Source organism: Triturus cristatus, chromosome 3_1 (genome assembly GCF_964204655.1).
Source record: "Triturus cristatus chromosome 3_1, aTriCri1.1, whole genome shotgun sequence".
In the NCBI taxonomy this organism is placed as follows: Eukaryota; Metazoa; Chordata; class Amphibia; order Caudata; family Salamandridae; genus Triturus; species Triturus cristatus.
Genome location: NC_140583.1, coordinates 729,625,612 through 729,644,512, shown reverse-complemented (window position 1 = coordinate 729,644,512; position 18,901 = coordinate 729,625,612). Strand labels below are relative to the sequence as shown.

Sequence of the window (18,901 nt, the reverse complement as noted above, 5' to 3'; positions counted from 1 at the left end):
CCCTCTCAAAATAAAAAAGTGCCGGTACTCAGTACCGGAGAGTACCGGCTCATTTAAAGCACTGCTCATCATAAGTCTTGAACTTCTGCTAGGAAGCACTGATACTTTCCCGCTCACATTAACGTGCGGGTACTCTTTTTAGAGCCTGACTGTTGGTAAGAGACGAGCCTGACTGTTGGTAAGAGACCCACATGGGAAGTGCTGAAGAGTCCCACGTTCTGAGGTCTTTAAGTACATCTGTGCAAGGCACCTATATTCTCTGAGGGCAAAGCGTGCATCAACTATTTGTAGCAAAAATACCCTTTTGTCTCAAAAAGTACACATTAATAAAGTAGTCCCGAGCACTTAAGGGACTCCTTTGTGTGTGGATGTGCTCCTTGTGAAAGTGCAGAATGTCATGACTCACGGTGAAGTTAGCCAATGGCTGAAGTGACCCGACCCACTGTCCCATGCTGTACGCTGTAGTGGGCGAAGAAAAATTTATTGACACACTAACAAACCAATAGCTTAAGAGGGCTTTCTTAAAGCCCGAATAAGTAAGTATATTATACATTTAAATTTAGGAAACACCAAAGGTCTTGGCTAACACCATACCTAAAATGTGGCAGCCCTAGAAATGATAAATGCTAGCACAGCACCATGAAACCTTTATTACCATATTCATTTCTGAGTGCCAGTTGTAGTGGAAGCCTGTAGAGATTGTATCAATAAATCAGCAAGTGTTTTCACTGCATGATCCTACAGACATTGGTCATTACATTTATGTAGGTGGGACAGCTTAGGTTTGCACATCAAACAAACAACAAAGTAAATTCACTGGCACTAGCAATGTACACACCCTTTGCATCAACACTGGTGAGGGAAGGTTCCAAACATGGAGGCTAGCCACAACAAGTCTGTTACATAAACAGCATTAGAAAAGTCAATCGAGCTGGCCTTCGCAAAGCGTACAATAGTTTTTTTGTAAGCATATATAATAGAAATCAAAAATCAAAGGTTTATAATAAAATAAATACTACAAATGTCGCCATGTAAAGGTGACAGGCATGTGTTGCAGATGAAAATAGGTCAAAATAAACCACTGGAGAGGGTGAAAATATTTAGTATTTAAAAAAATAATTAAAAGTAAGGCACATTAGCCCCAGCTGTGGAAGACACTCCTTTTTCAGGTGGCTGCACTTGTGATCATGAAAAATGCCATCACTCACAGTGCAAGTGAGAGAATGGCTGAAGCTGGCCGACCCACAGAACTTCGCTGTATGCTGTGGTGGATGGAAGCAATATTCAGATTTCAATTGACCAATGGATGAAGCGGGCTGCCTGAAAGTCACTCAATGGATGCATATGTGCGTTTTTCTTATGATTTTTTTTTTTTTTAAAGAGGCTGGTGAGACCTCTTAAGCAAACTCTGAGTCAGTCTTTAAAAAAGTATTTAAGACTTCCCTGAGGCAGGGGTAACTGCGAATGGGCTTACCGAGTGAGAACCCTGTGCAGCACAATAAGTCTCATATCCTGTGAATAAATGTGCAAACATGCATCACTTGCCTGTTATCCCATAACACAGCTTTAATGAGATTCAATGTACTGAGACTAGAAGACTGTACCATATTGTTTATGTGTATTCTTGGTCTGTATTTGTGCTCGTTGCCAGGCAGATGTATACGTGATGTTGGCAGCAGAAGGTGGCGAGTTGGTGTGTGCCATAATAGCCAGCTAACTGCATGCTTGGTCTGTGTTGCTTGTATGTCCAGTGCTCTGTCTTAACATGTTAGTGTGTGGTATGTCCTGGTGGAGCGTGCTATTGTGAGCCAGTGGGTACAAAGGGGCCCATTACGATGTCAATCAGACGCCTCATTAGGATGCCGTCAGTAGGACCGCATTGGCCCGGGGACTGACCGACAGCTACCGACGGGCCCGTCGTGCGGTTGGTCCGATCGCATTCACCACAATGGAGGGGGTGCCTTCTCAGGCACTGCTGTGGGGATTACGATCCAGCTTTCCGACAGCCATTTCACATTGGTTCTTCTGACGTGACAAGGCTGGTGGAAATCCTTTTTTGGGGGCCCTAGCAGGGCCCCTGTCCTCCGTGGCCCCCCACTATGGGCCCTGCCCCCCTAAACATCCCTGTATTGTGTGGCACAGGGTGCAGGGATGTTTGAAAACATTGCTCTTTTGCACTGGGGATTGTGCTGTGGCTCTTTTGCGGGCCGCAGCAGAAGCCTCAATACAAAGAGGCATGTTTCCGACGCCTCCACGGCGGTCAGATCCTAAGGCGGGCAGGACCACCGACTACCTGTCAGTTGGTCCCGTTCTCGCAACAATGGTGGTCAGACGCTCGTATGACTGCCAAGGTAATCGGCCCAACAGTGTTAAGGCATGTCTGTGCTGAACTGGATGTGTATGTCCTGTTGTATCTGAGGATGTACCCCAGGCCTCGAAGAAAAATCTAATCGCCTGATTGTGAGTAAAGATTTATCAGGTTGAGCTGTTTTTAGCACCTACTAGTTTCATATGGCAAGTAAGCTTAAGCTGGAAAGGAACAGGTAATCTGTTCATTCAGAAAGTGAATGAGCAATAAAGATGCCATTAAATCTTGTTTTTATCTTGACACATTTGCTGTCTGTTCAAGGAAAGAGGTCAGTTTGTTTTTTAACTAATTGCTGCTTGGAAAATGAGGTTTATTTTCTTCTCTTTCAATAGAGGTAGAGGTTTTTGTCAAGTGAGCTGTCTGAAGATGTCATTTATTTTTTCTCTAATGCATAACATTTAAATAAATAGCCTGTAAATTAATATTAAAAATATTTCAAAATATATCAGGAATTACAAAAGTCAGTTATTTTGTAATTAAGAAGTGTGATGCAAACAAAGAGTTAAATAGAGGCAAAACAAACCAGAACACTTTACTTGGTGATGCACAATTGACACATTTGCAGAAACTATATTTCCAAACACTGTACACTATATAGTTTTATCAGTAAAGCCGCAGGCCAATGGGAAAGTTTGTGGCCATTTCAATGTAAAATCTGCTGATTACAAATGAGTGCGCTACCACTTCATGCTTTAGTAATGTATTTATTAAAAGTGATAGCTTTTAAACATGATTTGAGAAACATTCCTGCCCACGCCCTGATGACAATGCTGTTAATGAACTAAGAGGCAAGTCAGGGGTCATGTGTATCCTATATGTAGCTAGATTTGAATTATATATGGAAAAATAGTTTAGTCTATTAAATCACACCAAAAAGTTTTTTGTACAGCAGACATGATGAACTCGCACATTTGGAGATGCTCTCATATGTGATAATGAAGAAAATGGCGGCTCAATGAATGAAAATATTTGTCCACGATCACATAATTTGAAACCAGTTTATGGGTCAAGAGCATTACAAATAGGTTGAGTCGATTATTTAAGTCCCCAGGCCTGCAGGTCTAGTAAACATTTTATGATTTTTCAAGGCCTGTACCCGTATATTTTGTTTTGTGGTGCCTTTAATTCCAAAATTAGACTGCAAAACAGAGAGAGGAATACAATTTACCAACTAGTTTATTATGTTCTAGGACACCGTTCACTTTGTTGTAATGCCATTGTTAACACAGGATAGTTTTGCACAATCAGTTCTGCAACTTATCAGAGAATAAGCAAAAGCATATTTGAACCAGGTCTGGGTGAATTTTTAATTATGCTGGGGTCATTTGAGTAATTTCAATAATTATGCATTACTCTTGTGATGTGAAATTACAGAAATTACGCCAGTTTGAGTAATTAAGAGTAATTTGGGGTAAAAATCCTAACGCAGGAGGACAGGAACAAAGAACCAAAAGACAGCAAGCTGCTGCGTGTTACTGCTGTTCATGTCCTTTAGCATTTAGTGCTATTTTCTTAGCTCAAAATGAATCCTCAGTTCCATTTTGGATGCAAGGGTGCGTGTTGCACTGAGAAAATAGCAATAAATGGTGGATTACGCTTCTGACGTAATCACGCATAATTACAAGTAATTCCGCGGTGATTACAAGTAATTACGCTAGAGAGAATTATGCCAGTTATGCCCACCCCTTATTTGAACAACGCCAATGGCGTGGAGCTTGCTTGAGCAGTCTCCCTTATCCAATTACAGTTTCTCGGTTTACCTCAATTGGCAATGGATTATAATGTTGTGCATTAATAGTGGATTGGCAGGAGTGGAAAAATACCATGGCTACAATGTGTTTCGTGTTGTTTGGATTCCGGATTAATATATAAATCCTATTTTCTAAGGGACATGAAGTGCTGATAATAAGCTCTCTTGTGCCGAGTTAAACTTCTCCTGCCTCTGATAAGCAGCGGTGAATTAAGAATGCATTACGACCTGCTCAAACTGAGAGCCTATTTATGCTAGTCACATTTTTAAAACTTTTTCCGTGACACAGATTGTTCTTGTAGCTTTGTGAAACCTACCTCTCTGTTCCATGGGCGTCATCTGGAAAATTCTACTCCCTGGTAAAATCCAGTTGGTGCTGTGTTCTCAGGTCAGTGTACGGGATGCTAATAGGTTCAATTAATGACCGCTGTAGTACCTCATGTACCCATACTGCAAACGTTCTACTTTACCGGCGAGTGCGAATAGTACAAACTGAAACCTAAGTAGAGCCAAAGGCATTTAAGAATAAATCCAAGCAAAACTTCTTGTGTGTGTAAAATGTATAGGGGGCATGCCTCTTTCCTTCTCACTAGTCCAGCAGGTAAAAAAGAGTTTCAGCAGTTGCAGATGGATGGTGGGGCAATGGGAATGGAAGGATCAAGAGTCCAAACACTACTATACAGGCAACCAATGTCTTACTTTGGATGCATACAAAAATATGTGTTGAAACGCGTCGACACCATACACCAGGGGTCCAGGCTTGCTATGATCAATCAAGTAGTGCACACTTAACACCTACGCAGAACTTGCTTTTGCTCTTCAAGAAAAAAAAAAATCCTATACCACGGGACATATTAGAGAACATTGGAACATCAAAACAACATCACTGGAATGTGTTACAAATCCACTCCAATTTATTTGGATGGGAATTTCACAATATCATCTCAAATTGTGAGATAGTCACACTTATAAGGGAAATACTTGAATTGTGCACATTGATGTCCTTCCTGTTTTCATTGAAGACTCACAATCTATTCACTGGTGATGGTTTTTTCATTACTTCACGTTTTTTGATATGATTGTGATATATTCTTCAAAAAGAGAAACACTAGTGAGAACCTTTCTGTATAAATGAATTTGAGTATGGAATTCATGATATGTTCCTCTTTTGAACATTCTGATTAATGTGATTGTTCTCTGAGGCGCCTGGTAAAAAAGGAATAGGGAGGTGTTTTTGCATCTATTGGTGTCACGGATCCAACTGCTCCTAGCTTCATAAGGACCCAACCCCCCTCTCTTAGCATTATAAAGTTGAGCTTTACCATCCATCTACTGCAATTCCTAATCTGAGAAAAGATTCAAAATCAGGAAAGTGATTGAAGAACATCATGAAATCAGGTGGAGAGCATCCACACTCCCCAATAATGCATTCTGTCCTGCAAGAGGCCAGTGGGTGTCTAGTAAAAGACTGCAGGTGCCGTGTGGAGTAACCCATGTTTCTCTACATTGCAGGTAAGTAAAATAAAAACCTCCAAAAAGCAGCAGATGCTACCTTGCAGGGGGGAAAGTGGGATGGATGACTTATTGAAGATCCCCCTAGAGACAGTGGAGAAAGGAATATTTCGGTATGCACAACACAATCCTGTGGGGACCGAAAGTCAATCTTACAATAACTACCCCTTGCAGACGAATAAATCTAAGGCATTACAGTATCTTTGGAGTGTTCAAATTTGGATTTTACCTAATGTCCCATAGATATAGTGTTCCCAATTTTGAAATATTGGGGACATGAACCCGAAAGAGAGCTTTCCGTTTGCCTTGATAATCAAAGGCCTCTTAAGAAGTACGGGTGGATGCACTTAGAGCAAGACCTTATCCCAGAGACAGCACACGAAAGGCAAAGAGGCCAGCAGAGCTTTATGTTTACTTTGGTATGTTTCAGCTAGAAAACATTATGTTGCTTGTGTAAACACCCTGCAGCCTGCCACCTGGGAACTCCCACTCTATTTTATGACGTCAGTCCCAGCAGGCCACCAAGAGGCCTTGGCAAGGCATGTACCAGTGACAGGCTGAGGCAGACTCCGAGTGTTGTTCAAAAGGCTCGCTTGGCAAACATTTACTTAATTTGCAAACACATTCTTTCGAAAGGTTCCATGTTAACTGATGGCAGCCAAACCCGGCGCTGTGCTACAGACATTCTGACAATCACCAGCAGGCCCAGCCATGAGTCATTCACTCCCAGACCTGCCCTCCAACCCCATGACTAACCACACAGCACAGTAAAGCCCCTAAGGTCTGACTCCATCTTATGTTGGCCTCGCCTCCATCTTGACTAAGGGGGCTGCCATCTTCCCTCTCTCAAACAACAGAAGTCGCTATCTTCTCTGTTTTAGACAGAACCATTCCTATATCTACTATTAGACGCCGATATTGTCTGACCTTATCTTTCTAAGAACTATGAAAGCATCAAGCCCCTCCATCAATGACGCAGCTACAACTAAAAAGGAGACATTTGTCCGGGTCAAATTCCTATTTTCTACCATGTCAAGGTGAATTAAGAACACATACCATCATATAATCAAAATAGTGTAGCAAGAATTGGCGTCCTTTCACCTTATATGTTCATGAGGAAAAATCTAGGACACATACCTTGATGCACATAATCTATGTCAGACACAAAGTTTAGTATATAAGGATGACCACTTGACCACTTGTCAGGAGAGGTCCTCTGTCCAGATTATCACCCGAGATGCTGCCAGAGATGGTCTCACCTACTTCTGGCACACTCCGCACTTCGTGAACGCTACATCCCGTCTGAAATCTGAAGTTGATAACGCTGAGTACCGGGGGAAGACTCACTAACTGCTACCGCAGTGTGTGTTTGCCCTTTGCACGGAATACTGTCTTTGCGCCTCAGCTGATAAAAAAAAAAGCCTTTTCTGTCAACAAGGTATGTAGTGCTCCTTCTCTCCCTAAGAAACTTAGACTGCAAGCTACTCTACCTTCTATGCTCTTACAGCATAACGCATAGAAGTAGACAGTAGGGTGTTAGTTTCTAGATAATATTTTAAATGACATTTTAAATAATGCTAGAATTTTTCATTTTAATCTTGTTATTCATAACGAGCCTTGTTGCTGTTTTTATAATATTCTGTGTAGTTAATTAAGATGTACTGGAAAAAAGACTGTTCCTGTATTGATGAATACTTTTTACTTAAAAATGTTCATTCTTCTTAGTACAGTGTGTGTGATACTGTAAAAAAAGAAATAATGTTTGTTTCTGTTTCCATGGTGGCTCTGACCCCTTTATGGGATTGTTAGTAACCCAAAAGCAATACTTCTATGTCAATTACACATTGAATAGTGTTTTGCGGGGCTCGAATAACCTGTCTTTCGCATTCATTGCTGGTGCGTTACCCTTGTCACCCGTGGTTAGGAAAGCACACCTTGTAGAGTTACACCAAAGCAGTAACTCATGCAAGAAGGGTAGAGGAGTTGGCCTAACAGCTAGGGCACTCAACCTCAGACTTGGGGAACTGGGTTTGAGTCTCTGTAATGACGCTGAACATCCTGTGATTCTGGGCAAATCACTTAATCTCCCCATGCCTAACAAAAAAAAATGAATGTGTGTCCTCATGTAACGTAACTGGTGCTATGTAAAGCGCTCTGATACCCAACTGGATTCGGGTCAAGTTCACGCTATATAAAACTCTGCAAAAAAATTAAAAAAACACTGGGTGCCATGTCAGTGCCAATCTATTGAGCACCAAGCGTAGCACGGGGAGACCTTGGTGACCTTCTCAGTCAGTCATTTTACAACAGCTGCTTGGCAAACAAAAGGCGGTGGCTTCCCCCTATCAGCGGCCAGCAGAATGGGCTTGGCAGAAGAGAGATATTAGTACAGGAGTCTCCATCTTTTTCTTTAGTACAAGCTACTTATGTTCAATGAAAATCATCCTGCGCTACTAATATTAGTAGTATTGTAGTGTTGTAAGAGTCATCATATCACACAAAATGACATTGGTGGTACTGTATGCAAGATCATCTCAGTACATCAAGAAGGGATGGCATCAGGGGCGGCTCCTCCATGTGGGCGGAGGAGCGTCACCCCACTGCTTTCTCATAGTGCGAGAAGCAGAAACAAAAATGGTATTTTAAATACCATTTTATGTTTCTGCTTCTCGCACTGCAAGAGAGCAAAAGGCAGGGTTTGGTTGGGGGTGGGCGTGTCTGCTGGAGGGCAGGGGAGGAGTGGCTTGCCCACTGTCGTGGGCGCTGACTGTTTGATCGGCCCCAGGGCTGACCAAACCAGTCATACGCACTCTGCAATTTCTCTATGTAGGCTGCATGCAGCCTACATAGAGAAAATGGCCTCCCCATAGACGCCTGTGGGGTCGGCGTCCCAGCCAATCACAACGCTGCTATTGCAGCGTTGTGACTGGCTTAGGGGAGGAGAAGGAGGCTGCGTGCGGCTGCTTCCTGTTGACGCAGACCGATGATGCGGGACAGGCTGGCAAAGGTACGTTAACATAACTTTTTTTTTAATTTACTCGCCCCCGCATGCCACCCCGCCCGCCACCCCCCAGTCGCGAGTCATACCGGCCACAACTGGTTGGCATTTTTAACATAAAAAAGGATATGTTGATTTGGAATTGCTTTACATGCATAATAATGCACAGTCATAGCTGCAACGCCCCTGGCATCAAGGTAAGAATAATAATATTAGAAATTCAGCACCAAATACTCAAACATCAGCTTTCATTTCTTGTTTAATTGAACCATTTTTTCTTCAAACATCAGCTTAGAAATTCCAATGATACACACGTTTTCGTCTCGAATACACACTTTTCAATTTTAATATACCGATATTAATTCTGACAAGCAAAGGCTTTTAACTTAAGGTGGGCTACATACAGGAGAGCTACTCACAGGTAGCTGGAGAGCTGCTAGGAGCTCCCGGGCTACTCGTTGGAGAAGCCTACATAGTATATCCACAATTGTAAAAGTTCTCAAACTGGGTTATCGCGCAACCCAGCTCATTTCAAATTACGTGGTGCGAGTTTTTGTCAGAATTCATATCCTGGGCATGAAAATTCAGATTTCGGAGATTATCTATCTCAAAATAATGCTCTCTACCTACAGACCCTTAAACAGCGCGCGCTGACGAAACTCTTCACAGTAAACCTATTTCGAAGATCTTCTAAAAAGGCCGGCACGGCCGTCTTACCAGAAGAAAGTGAAATGTGGGATTTCCCAACTCCCTCCACAGCTTCGGATAGACGAATTTTGGTCGCAGATCGAGCGACTTTTTTAAGTGTTCCAGAAGCAGACCCCGTCCAAACATCATGGCCAGAAAACAGCGCATCCTTCAGCAGTCAAGCTTGAAGCACGGTACCCGGTCCCCGCTCCCGGGGGGCACCGTCCGGGGAGCTGTTCCCCATCTCCCTCAGCACCAGTCTTGCGCAGCTGCACCGAGCCGCCGCGCGCGCAGAAGGCTGGGCAGAGAGCCCACCGTGGAATAACAACAATGTAGCATTTATTTAGCGCTTCGATGCCACGTGATTAACGCTGGGGAGCGCATTATAAAATGGTGTTTTTGTTTAGAGGTGCTCCGACCGGCTGCGGTGCTGGAGTGGCCGTTAGCAGCAGAGCGCTGGGGCGGCCAGCACAGTTCCGGTTTCTCTCGCTGCTCCGGTTTCCACCTCTCGTCACGGCGTTTCCTGACCCTCTTAACCCGTGGTGCGCAGTCACCGATTAAGAAAAAGAAATATGAGAGAGCGGGCATGAAATTCTAGATTTAACATTCTAATTGATTTTGCAAAATGCGCCCTGTGGTGCCGTGCCAATATTTTGAGTATGGGTGCTGTTCAATAAAACGTCACCGCGCTAAAGTATATATTTGACAGGGGTTGTTTTAAAATACAAAAATTCCAGAAGAAAACCTTTGCGGGGCCCCCTTACAGCTCATTCTCTAGCTAAACTCTTTAAAGTTTTATGTGGGTACCGCAGCACCTCCGGCACCCTTAATTCTAGTGCCACTTCATGCATCACTCCTAATCCCAGATTCAAACTGTGTACACGTGGCAACCCAGTAAAGAGTTCAAATCGAGACTGAGCATCCATGCTCGCTGTGCCCAGTATATTCTTGCAAATACTCGAACGCCTCGTGACTCTGAGAGCTCATGTCCTCATCCTGCATCTCCTCCTGGTCCCATTCTGTACTTTGCCTATTAGTAAGATGAGGTCTTACATGTGCATCGCTCTCAAGCGTTCCTCTTTGATTTCCGCTACTCCTGTGAATCTGCCCGCTTTACTATCTAAATAAACTTCACCCATCTAGACGGTCTGTTTTTTGTGTATCCCTCAAACCCGTTCTCTCGTAGAACGCAGTGTTGGGCCTGCCTTTCTAAAATGCAGCGCTTGGAGGTAACTGTTTTTTATGGTCTGGCTTGACAGCGCTGTTGTCACCAGGCAATTATGAGAGAATCACCAGGAGTGGGGCTTTGGCTCCACCTACATGTTGGGTGCCAGGGTACATGTTTTGATTTGGTAGAAGTCATGCACTTCCACCTAAAGTGCTTGCCCTCCACACAGCTGTGATCATTATGTTTATTTACCCAGCTGACAGCTTGAACTTTCAAAGGTGCACGCATGACATTGCAATACTACTAAAGTGTCTTAGATGACTAGATAACTTATGGTATTTTTCTCTGGCGGCAGCGCACATGAATTTTTAGGGCTGGCTGGCACCTGACCTTATGTGATCAGCAAGAAAGAGCTTTCAGAGTCCTACTGGGAGAGGGGCTTAGGCTCACCCTGCATGTTTGTCCCCCTGAGTATAGAATTTGATCGGTCCGAATTGTGTGCTTCCACTGAAAAGACTGCATGTATTGCACTTTTTAGCTTGTGACAAAGTTTATACTCAGTGCAGCAGGACTGAGTTGGTGATGGTGGCAAGTCAGTTATCATGGCTATAGGCCTAATCTGTTTATTCTGAAATGTTATAATGAAGGCGCGAGGCCTGACGTTTCTATTGTGAAAAGCATATGTTACAGTCAATAGGTATTTAGGTGTGGAATGTTATTGCTCTATATTAAAGCCTACAGATAGGGGTTTTGTTACAGTGTTTCACAGATTACCATAGTTGGCAAGGGCTTGATGTAGGCAACCCACTCTGTCAAGCCCTGGGGCATTTCACTGTGATGACTCTTGTTAGGCTGTTGAGCGGGGTGGTATATTGTTTTGCAAGCTGTATTTTTCCTACATATTAGTAATTTTATAATTGAATGCATGATGGTTGCCAGTTAATGTGCAGTTGAATAGGTCGGTGTGGGGTAAAGCGTGAAGCCACTGTTGAAGGGGGCTTCATCAGTTCATTATGAAAATCATGCCAAATTTCATAGGTTTGATCTGTTTATTATGAAAAGTTATGACAGAGCCAGTAGGCCTGATCTGCTTATTGTAAAAAGCATGCATTCAAGTTTTTTAGGATGGATTGTGATAACACAGTGGTAAAGTAGAGAAGTGTGGCTCAATGGTTAGAGCGGCAGACCCTGATGCTGAGGTCCGGCCCGAGACCAGGGTTCAATTCCCGCTTCGGCGGGTCTTGGGCTTAATTTCCTCGGACCTGAAATTTCTCGTCTCGGTGCCTATTGTAATCATGGGTCCCACTCTGCAACTCTGGGCAATAGCTTGCTTAATCTCCACAACGGCCCCAACAGTGCAGGGAATGCCTGGGGGTGCCCAGGAGTGGACACTTCACAGGGAAAGCCAGGATGGGTTCCTCTGCGGTATAAGTACAGCGCCGGGACACCTCCGTTGGTAGGTAGCTGCACGCTTTACAAATGCCAGATTATTATTATTAAAGCCTGTAGGCAGGTATTTTGTAACACAGAATTTCACATATTACTGTAGTAGGCATGGGTTTTGGTGTTGGTGATCCACACAAACAAAGTGAAGGGATAGATATGTACTTTTATGATGCTGGATGATTGCCTTGTGGAAAGCTTATGCTTAGTACAATGGGCTTAAATTGATTATGTTGACAAGCCAAAGATAAACGCTATATGCCTGATTTTTTATCATGAAAAGTTACGATAAAGGCAGTAGGCCAGACATATTGATTGTGAAAAGCATAGGACAAAGTCAATAGGCATTTAAGTGTGAATTGTTATTACTTTAAATTAAAGCCTAGAGGTTGGTTTTTTTGCTCCGTATAATTTCATCGATTACCTTAGAAGGCAAGGGCTTTGGTGTTAGATACCCCCTCTAAAACCCATGAGAATAGAATATTTGCACTGTGACAATTCGTTTTAAGCTCTATTAGGAGATACAGTATTTTGCTTGCCAACTGTATTTGATTCAATTTTTGGGGAATTTAAGATTTTATGACTGTATGTCTGATGGTTGCCTTGTGGGAAAGCTTATGCTCCGTACAGTAGACCCAAGCTGGTTATAGTGACAAGCCAATGATAACAGCTATAGGCTTGATTGGTCTGCAGGGAAATGTAATGCCTGATGCTATAGGCCTGGCCTGTTTAATATGAAAGGTTATTACAAAGGTTGCAGGCCTGGATAATTTTCTGTGAAAAACCTATGGTAAGGCCATCAGGCCTCTAACAGTGGGTTGTTGTCACATTATGTTAGAGGCCATAGATAGGTATTTGGTTACATACAATCTCACAGATTACCATATTAGTCAATGGTAATGGTGTAGGTCACCCACTCTGACAATCCCTTGGAGTAGAATTTCTCTGTGATGTTTCTTGTTAGGCCATATTGAGAGGGTCTTTATATTGTTTTGCACATATTTGTAATTTTATAAATGTATGACTGATAGTTGCAAGCTTCTGCACACTTCCTTAGGCCTGGGTTGTAAATAGTGTCAAGCCATTGTTAACCTCTTCAGTGCCCATGACGAGATAGTCTCGTCATGGAGCACGGTTGCGCTGTGCCTATGACGAGACTATCTCGTCATGAACCCCGCCCACTAATGTAACGCCCGGCACAGGGCGGGGAAAGGGCGTGGCACTGAAGGGGTTAAAGAGTAGAGGCCAGTCAGCTCAACGGGAAAAGTCATGTCAGATTCTTTATGTGCAAGCTTTTATTATAAAAAGTTATGACAAAGCAAGTAGGACTTACTTATTGTGAAAATTATGTTTTAAAGGCAAATAGATTTGTAATTATGCTGTGCTAAATTCTGGAGGCAGGCATTTTGTTAGATGGAGTCTCGTCGTGAATTACTGTAGAGGGCAAGAGGTTTGGTGCTGGTGGCCCACCTGAACAAACTATGGGGAAAGAAGATTTTTGCTATGGTAGTCTTTATTAGCCTCTATTTGGGAGGGCTGTTAACATTTTGACAACTGTATTTTGTACACAGTTGTAATTTTATTACGGTATAAGTGATGTTTGCCTTGCAGGAATCCTATGAACCAAGACAGTAGGTCTAAAATGATTACTGATGGTGGCAAGGCAATGATAAAGATGATAGGTTTGATTGTTTATAATGAAAAGTTACGATAAAGGCAGAAAGCCTATAAGTGTCTAAATACAGTATTAGCATCAGCAGAAGATTGCGGTCGCGTGAGTTATAGTTGCCTGCACTAACTATACCGGGGGAATTTCATTGTTTTTTTATCAGTAAAATTTCCGCTAACTATAACATGTGTGAAACCTATGGTTTTTTCAGTGAATATATACATAGATAGTAATCCATATAGATACACAGAGAGCCTTTGTGTCCACTCTGTCCTGCCATTCAGCTGTCTGAGTGTCAGTTACACTCTGCTTCCATCCATGACAGCGAACTGAAGAGGCTAATGGTTCAGTTCCATCAGTCGTTGGCTCTTTTTGCCCAGTGAATGATGGTATTTTCTGTTCATGTGTGTACATCTTCCTGAAAATGAGTGCCCTTTAGCATCTGCGCTGGTGGGCCAATCCTTTTTGAGGGGGACTTTCTCTTTATATAGTTCCACTTTGATTTGATTGTGAAATTTATATAGCGCTCGAATGCCCTAGGGCGTCTAAGCGCTGTTCTTTGCTTCTTCTCTTTTTATTTTAATGTTTCTTAAGAGACTACAGCTCTCTAAGCAGTGGTAATGGGTTGCTTGCTTACTGGTCATTTAATCTGCAGTGAGCCGCATTCCACGTGTCCGCTTCCTCTAAACCAGGAAATCATTGTGGAATACTGCTGTCCATAGTGTATTATGGTTTTACCATTCCAAAATGGCCAATACATTGGTTCACTCAATCGGTCAATCAATCATTCAACTAGGATTTGTAAAGCACGGCCAATCTTCTGTAAAGTTATCCAGCCTCAGGGCTCCTGCTGCTGGAGGTGGATTCAATCAAACAACCAGGTCTTTATTCCATTTCTGAATTCTGGGAGGGAGGATGAGGTTCAAAGGTGCAGCAGAAGGTCATTATAGGCCTTGGAGGTGAGGTAGGAGAAGGAGCGTCCTCCGCGGTTGCTCTGGTGGATGTGGGGAATGTACGAGAGGGTGACGCAGGGAGGTGTCTGGAGAGTTGGTGGAAGTTCAGGCGGTGGTTGATGTAGGCTGGTCCTTGGTTGTGGAGGGCTTTGTAGGTGTGTACCCGCATCTTGAATTGGCATCTTTTCTGGATGGGGAGCCAGTGGAACGTCTTGAGGTGGGGGTGATATGGGTCCATCTGGGGAGGTCGAGGGTGAGTTTGGCAGATGAGTTCTATATTGTCTAGAGTCTCTTCAGGAGTTGAGTGGTGATTTCTGAATAGAATGCATTGCCATAGTCCAGCCGTCTGGAGACTAAAGCCTGAGTGATGGTTTTCCTGGTGTTGATGGAAAGACATTTGAAGACCTTACGGAGCATGCAAAGAATGTGGAAGCAGGCAGAGAACACTGGATGGATCTGCCTTTGCATGTTGAGTTTGCTGTCAAGGATGATGCCAAGGTTGTGGGCGTGGCTGGTTAGTGTGGGTCTGAGTTCGGCAGGCCACCAGGAGTCGTTCCACGGGGATGAGTTGTTTTTAAAGATCAGCACTTCAATCTTGCCCATGTTGAGCTTTAAGCAGTTAGTCTTCATTCAATCTGGGATGCCTGTCATGCAGTTGTGGAAGTTGGTCCCGGTGGTGGAGGGGTCTTCAGAAAGCGAGAGCATGAGCTGGGTGTCATCAGCGTAGGATATGATGTTGACATTGTTGGTTCTGACGATGTTGGCCTGGGGTGTCATGTAGGAGTTGAAGAGGGTGGAGCTGAGGGATAAACCTTGAGGGACGCCGTTGATTATGTCTTTGGGTCCAGTGGTGAAAGATGGTAGGCAGATTCCCTGGGTTCTTCCTGTGAGGAAGGAGGCAAACTATTTGAGATCGTCTCCCTGGAGCCCGGTGTGATAAAACCTTTTGATGAGGGCGTGGTGGGGATATGGTGTCGAAGGCTGCTGAGATGTTAAGGAGGATCAGGGCGGCTGTTTCTCCCCGGTCATGGAGGGTTCTGATGTCGATGGTGGAAGCGATCAGGGCAGTCTCATTGCTTTGGTTGGCGTGGAAACCGGTTTGAGAGTCGTCCAACAAATTGCTGTTCTACAGGTGTTCGGTGAGTAGAGGTTGATGGCCTTTTCGAGGAAGGGTAGCAGAGAGATGGGGCAGTTATTCTTGAATTTTCTGAAGTCAGCGGAGGGCTTCTTGAGGAAGGATCTGACCGCTGCGTATTTCCATTCCTCAGGGAAGGTGACCGTGGTGATGGATGCATTGAGAATGGCGCTGGGTCTATTTGTGACAGCCATGTTTGAACTTTAAAATAACAATAGACTATTTAAAATACTTTTGAAATATGGACACCGGGTGCTATGTTTAATTTTGTCACAACAAACATATGCCTGCCTTGTTTAGACGGAAAAAGTTTATATTTTTTCTACTTGTATGTTTTTAACATATTTTGTTAAGTTTGTGTGTGTTTTATTGCAGTTGTTATCTAGGAAAAGAGGGGCCCCTTCTAGACCAAAGGAGTAGGGCACTATAAAGTGAATCAAAAGGGATATCCTTTAGAACAAATAATGAGCTTGCAGTAAGATCTAATATAGTGAGTAATCTTACCATGCATATCCTAGTTCAAACCCAGTTGTTTCATTCATTCATCTCAAACTAAGGAGGATTGTATTGCGTGTCAACAGGAACACAAAGAAACACAGTTATAAACTAATAAAAATCTGGTTTGATTGATACATTTATTAATTCTACACAATACATTAAAAACGCAAAATTTGTTTAGTACAGACAGTAAATAGACACAAATCAATAATAAATCACAATAAAAATGAGCAACTTAAGTTCATCGCAATCAATTAAAAACAAACAATTAAAAAAAAAACGAACAAATGAGAGTCACTAGCTAAGACAAACACAATATGTCATCAAAAGTATAACACATCTGTCAAAACCCTATGTGGGACGTAGAACCTGGTACTTTTGTGCTTAGTACTCGTTGACTGTCGTCCCGGTGAACAGATTAGTGTAACAAGGTAAGCGTCGACACGTTTCGATGGCTTGATTATATTTCCATCTTTCTCAAGACCAAATTCATGACTCTCCTTTCATGTATTAAAGAGCACCCGAGAATTTAGCACAATAAAAAGTCTGTACCTTTTTAAAAATATAGGCGGGCTACCATCGATGTAATTAGTCAGTGGTTTACACTGTAACTGTTTGGAAGAATCTTGACAGTGGTCTGCAAGGTCCTAGGAATATTCTTCCATAACATTGAACTACTTTTTCCAGTTAATGCTTTTTTCAAAAAATGCAGTGTTCTGGTTACTTAAAACTCATTTTTCGTTGTCCAATCTGCTTGTAAGGACTGTAATAATATGTATTGGCCAACCTTGGAAAAGGGTGTGCGCGATTTAGAAGCTATTCTTTGTTCTCTTATCATGGATTTTGTGTAGCTTCTTAATAGAGTTGTCGATATATTTGGTCCCTCTTATAATTAGGGTTTGGTAGAAAACCGTCCCTGGTAGAATCGGCGCGGTACGGACCACATAGGGTTTTGACAGATGTGTTATACTTTTGATGACATATTGTGTTTGTCTTAGCTGGTGACTCTCATTTGTTCGTTTTTTTTTAAATTGTTTGTTTTTAATTGATTGCGATGAACTTAAGTTGCTCATTTTTATTGTGATTTATTATTGATTCGTGTCTATTTACTGTCTGTACTAAACAAATTTTGCGTTTTTAATGTATTGTGTAGAATTAATAAATGTATCAATCAAACCAGATTTTTATTAGTTTATAACTGTGTTTCTTTGTGTTCCTGTTGGCACGCAATACAATCCTCCTTAGTTTGAGATGAATGAATGAAACAACTGGGTTTGAACTAGGATATGCATGGTAAGATTACTCACTATATTAGATCTTACTGCAAGCTCATTATTTGTTCCAAAGGATATCCCTTTTGATTCACTTTATTGCAATTGTGTCAGAGTGTGAATGGAAAGATATCAGAGAATTGATGAATTTATGCATGAATGCAAAGGTGAGTGACACTGTGCATGTATGATGGCTTTTTGAGTGCCTACACCCATCAGTGACACAAAAGACACTATCATTCATAAGCCAGACCTATTGGTATTGCTAGTGCTTGTTTATATATTTAATGGCTATATGCAGGCCTGCTTTTCTTGCAGCACAAAGAACACCTTTTGAGGTGTTTGAGCCCACAGCTGTTAATAGGTGGGCAGCAGCGGCAAGCTTATTGCTATACAAAGCTTTGGCATGTTTTTATTACTATTTTACTCTGTTATGTTAAAGAGGCGTGGCACATGAGCCCCAGTTTGTTTGTTTTCTGTTTCCAGTGCACTGCCGTACTTTTTGGTTTTTGAGAGTAACATTGTGCTTGGCCTGTGTTAATTTCAGAAACAAGTACAGAGGTATGCTTCTGATGAGTCACAATAACAATACTATAATATTAGAATATCAATGTGTTTTCTGTTGTAGCACTCACTGAAGGATCCCTCCAGGAGACAAACAGAGGTTTAATATTTAGTTTTTTACAGATAGGTGGGAAAGAACCATCATACAACCTACTAGTTTTAGGATCCGCCTGTGTTTTTGGGAACGTAACACTTGTTCATTTTGTTTTCTAAAAATCACATAAGAATATAAATTATTGGTTTTTAATATTTAAACGGCATTCCTGTTATAATAGAGTGTTTTTACTTTTTGACAGAAAAGAGTGGGAGGTGCTCATCGGACCTGTATGAAAGGGTGAGTCGCTCTCTTTTTTTTTGTCTCTCTTTTTGCTTGGTGGACAGACGAGCACGAGGACACACACGCGCGCATGCACGCGCGCGCATGCACGCACACACACACACACACACACACACACACACACACACAATAGTCACCATTTGTCTCCCTCTCCTCCAGTGGATGGAAGGAGGTATCTGAGGAGTAGAAGGAACTTATCTTCTAGGGACAGAGGTAGCACGAGCAATATTTCAGATAAGGTTTTCAAATGCGGATTTAATATATTTCTGAAGCCTTCAGTAAATAGCAGGAGGATCACTATAGATCACAGAAGTCTCCAAGAACTATTTCTTCTCAAAATTATTTTATAATCACCTTCTTCAATATCCTCATCCTGGCCTTCTCCAAATTATGATGATTGTGATCCCAGGAATTTGTTTCTACTAGTGGGAAGTATATATAAAAGGAGTGGGTGCAAGGATTAGTGTCTTGTATTCAAAACTACAGTTGCCACCCAATGAAGAGCAAACCTCAACAACAGGGTGGAACAGTTTAAAGAATTTAATAAA

At 42.4% G+C, this 18,901-nt stretch overlaps 1 protein-coding gene across 3 annotated transcripts in view; it reads right to left on the bottom strand.

Annotated features, from left to right (window-relative positions):
- CRACR2B (calcium release activated channel regulator 2B) overlaps positions 1-18,901 on the bottom strand; it is a 351,421-nt gene that overhangs the window by 127,666 nt on the left and 204,854 nt on the right. Inside the window, exon 1 of one of the 3 annotated variants that reach the window (XM_085644881.1) lies at positions 9,346-9,803. The exons of the other annotated variants lie outside the window; for them this stretch is intronic. The gene's annotated coding sequence lies outside the window, so the exon portion shown is untranslated. Of the gene's footprint in view, positions 1-9,345; positions 9,804-18,901 lie in introns of those variants that run through there. 3 annotated transcript variants of the gene reach the window in all.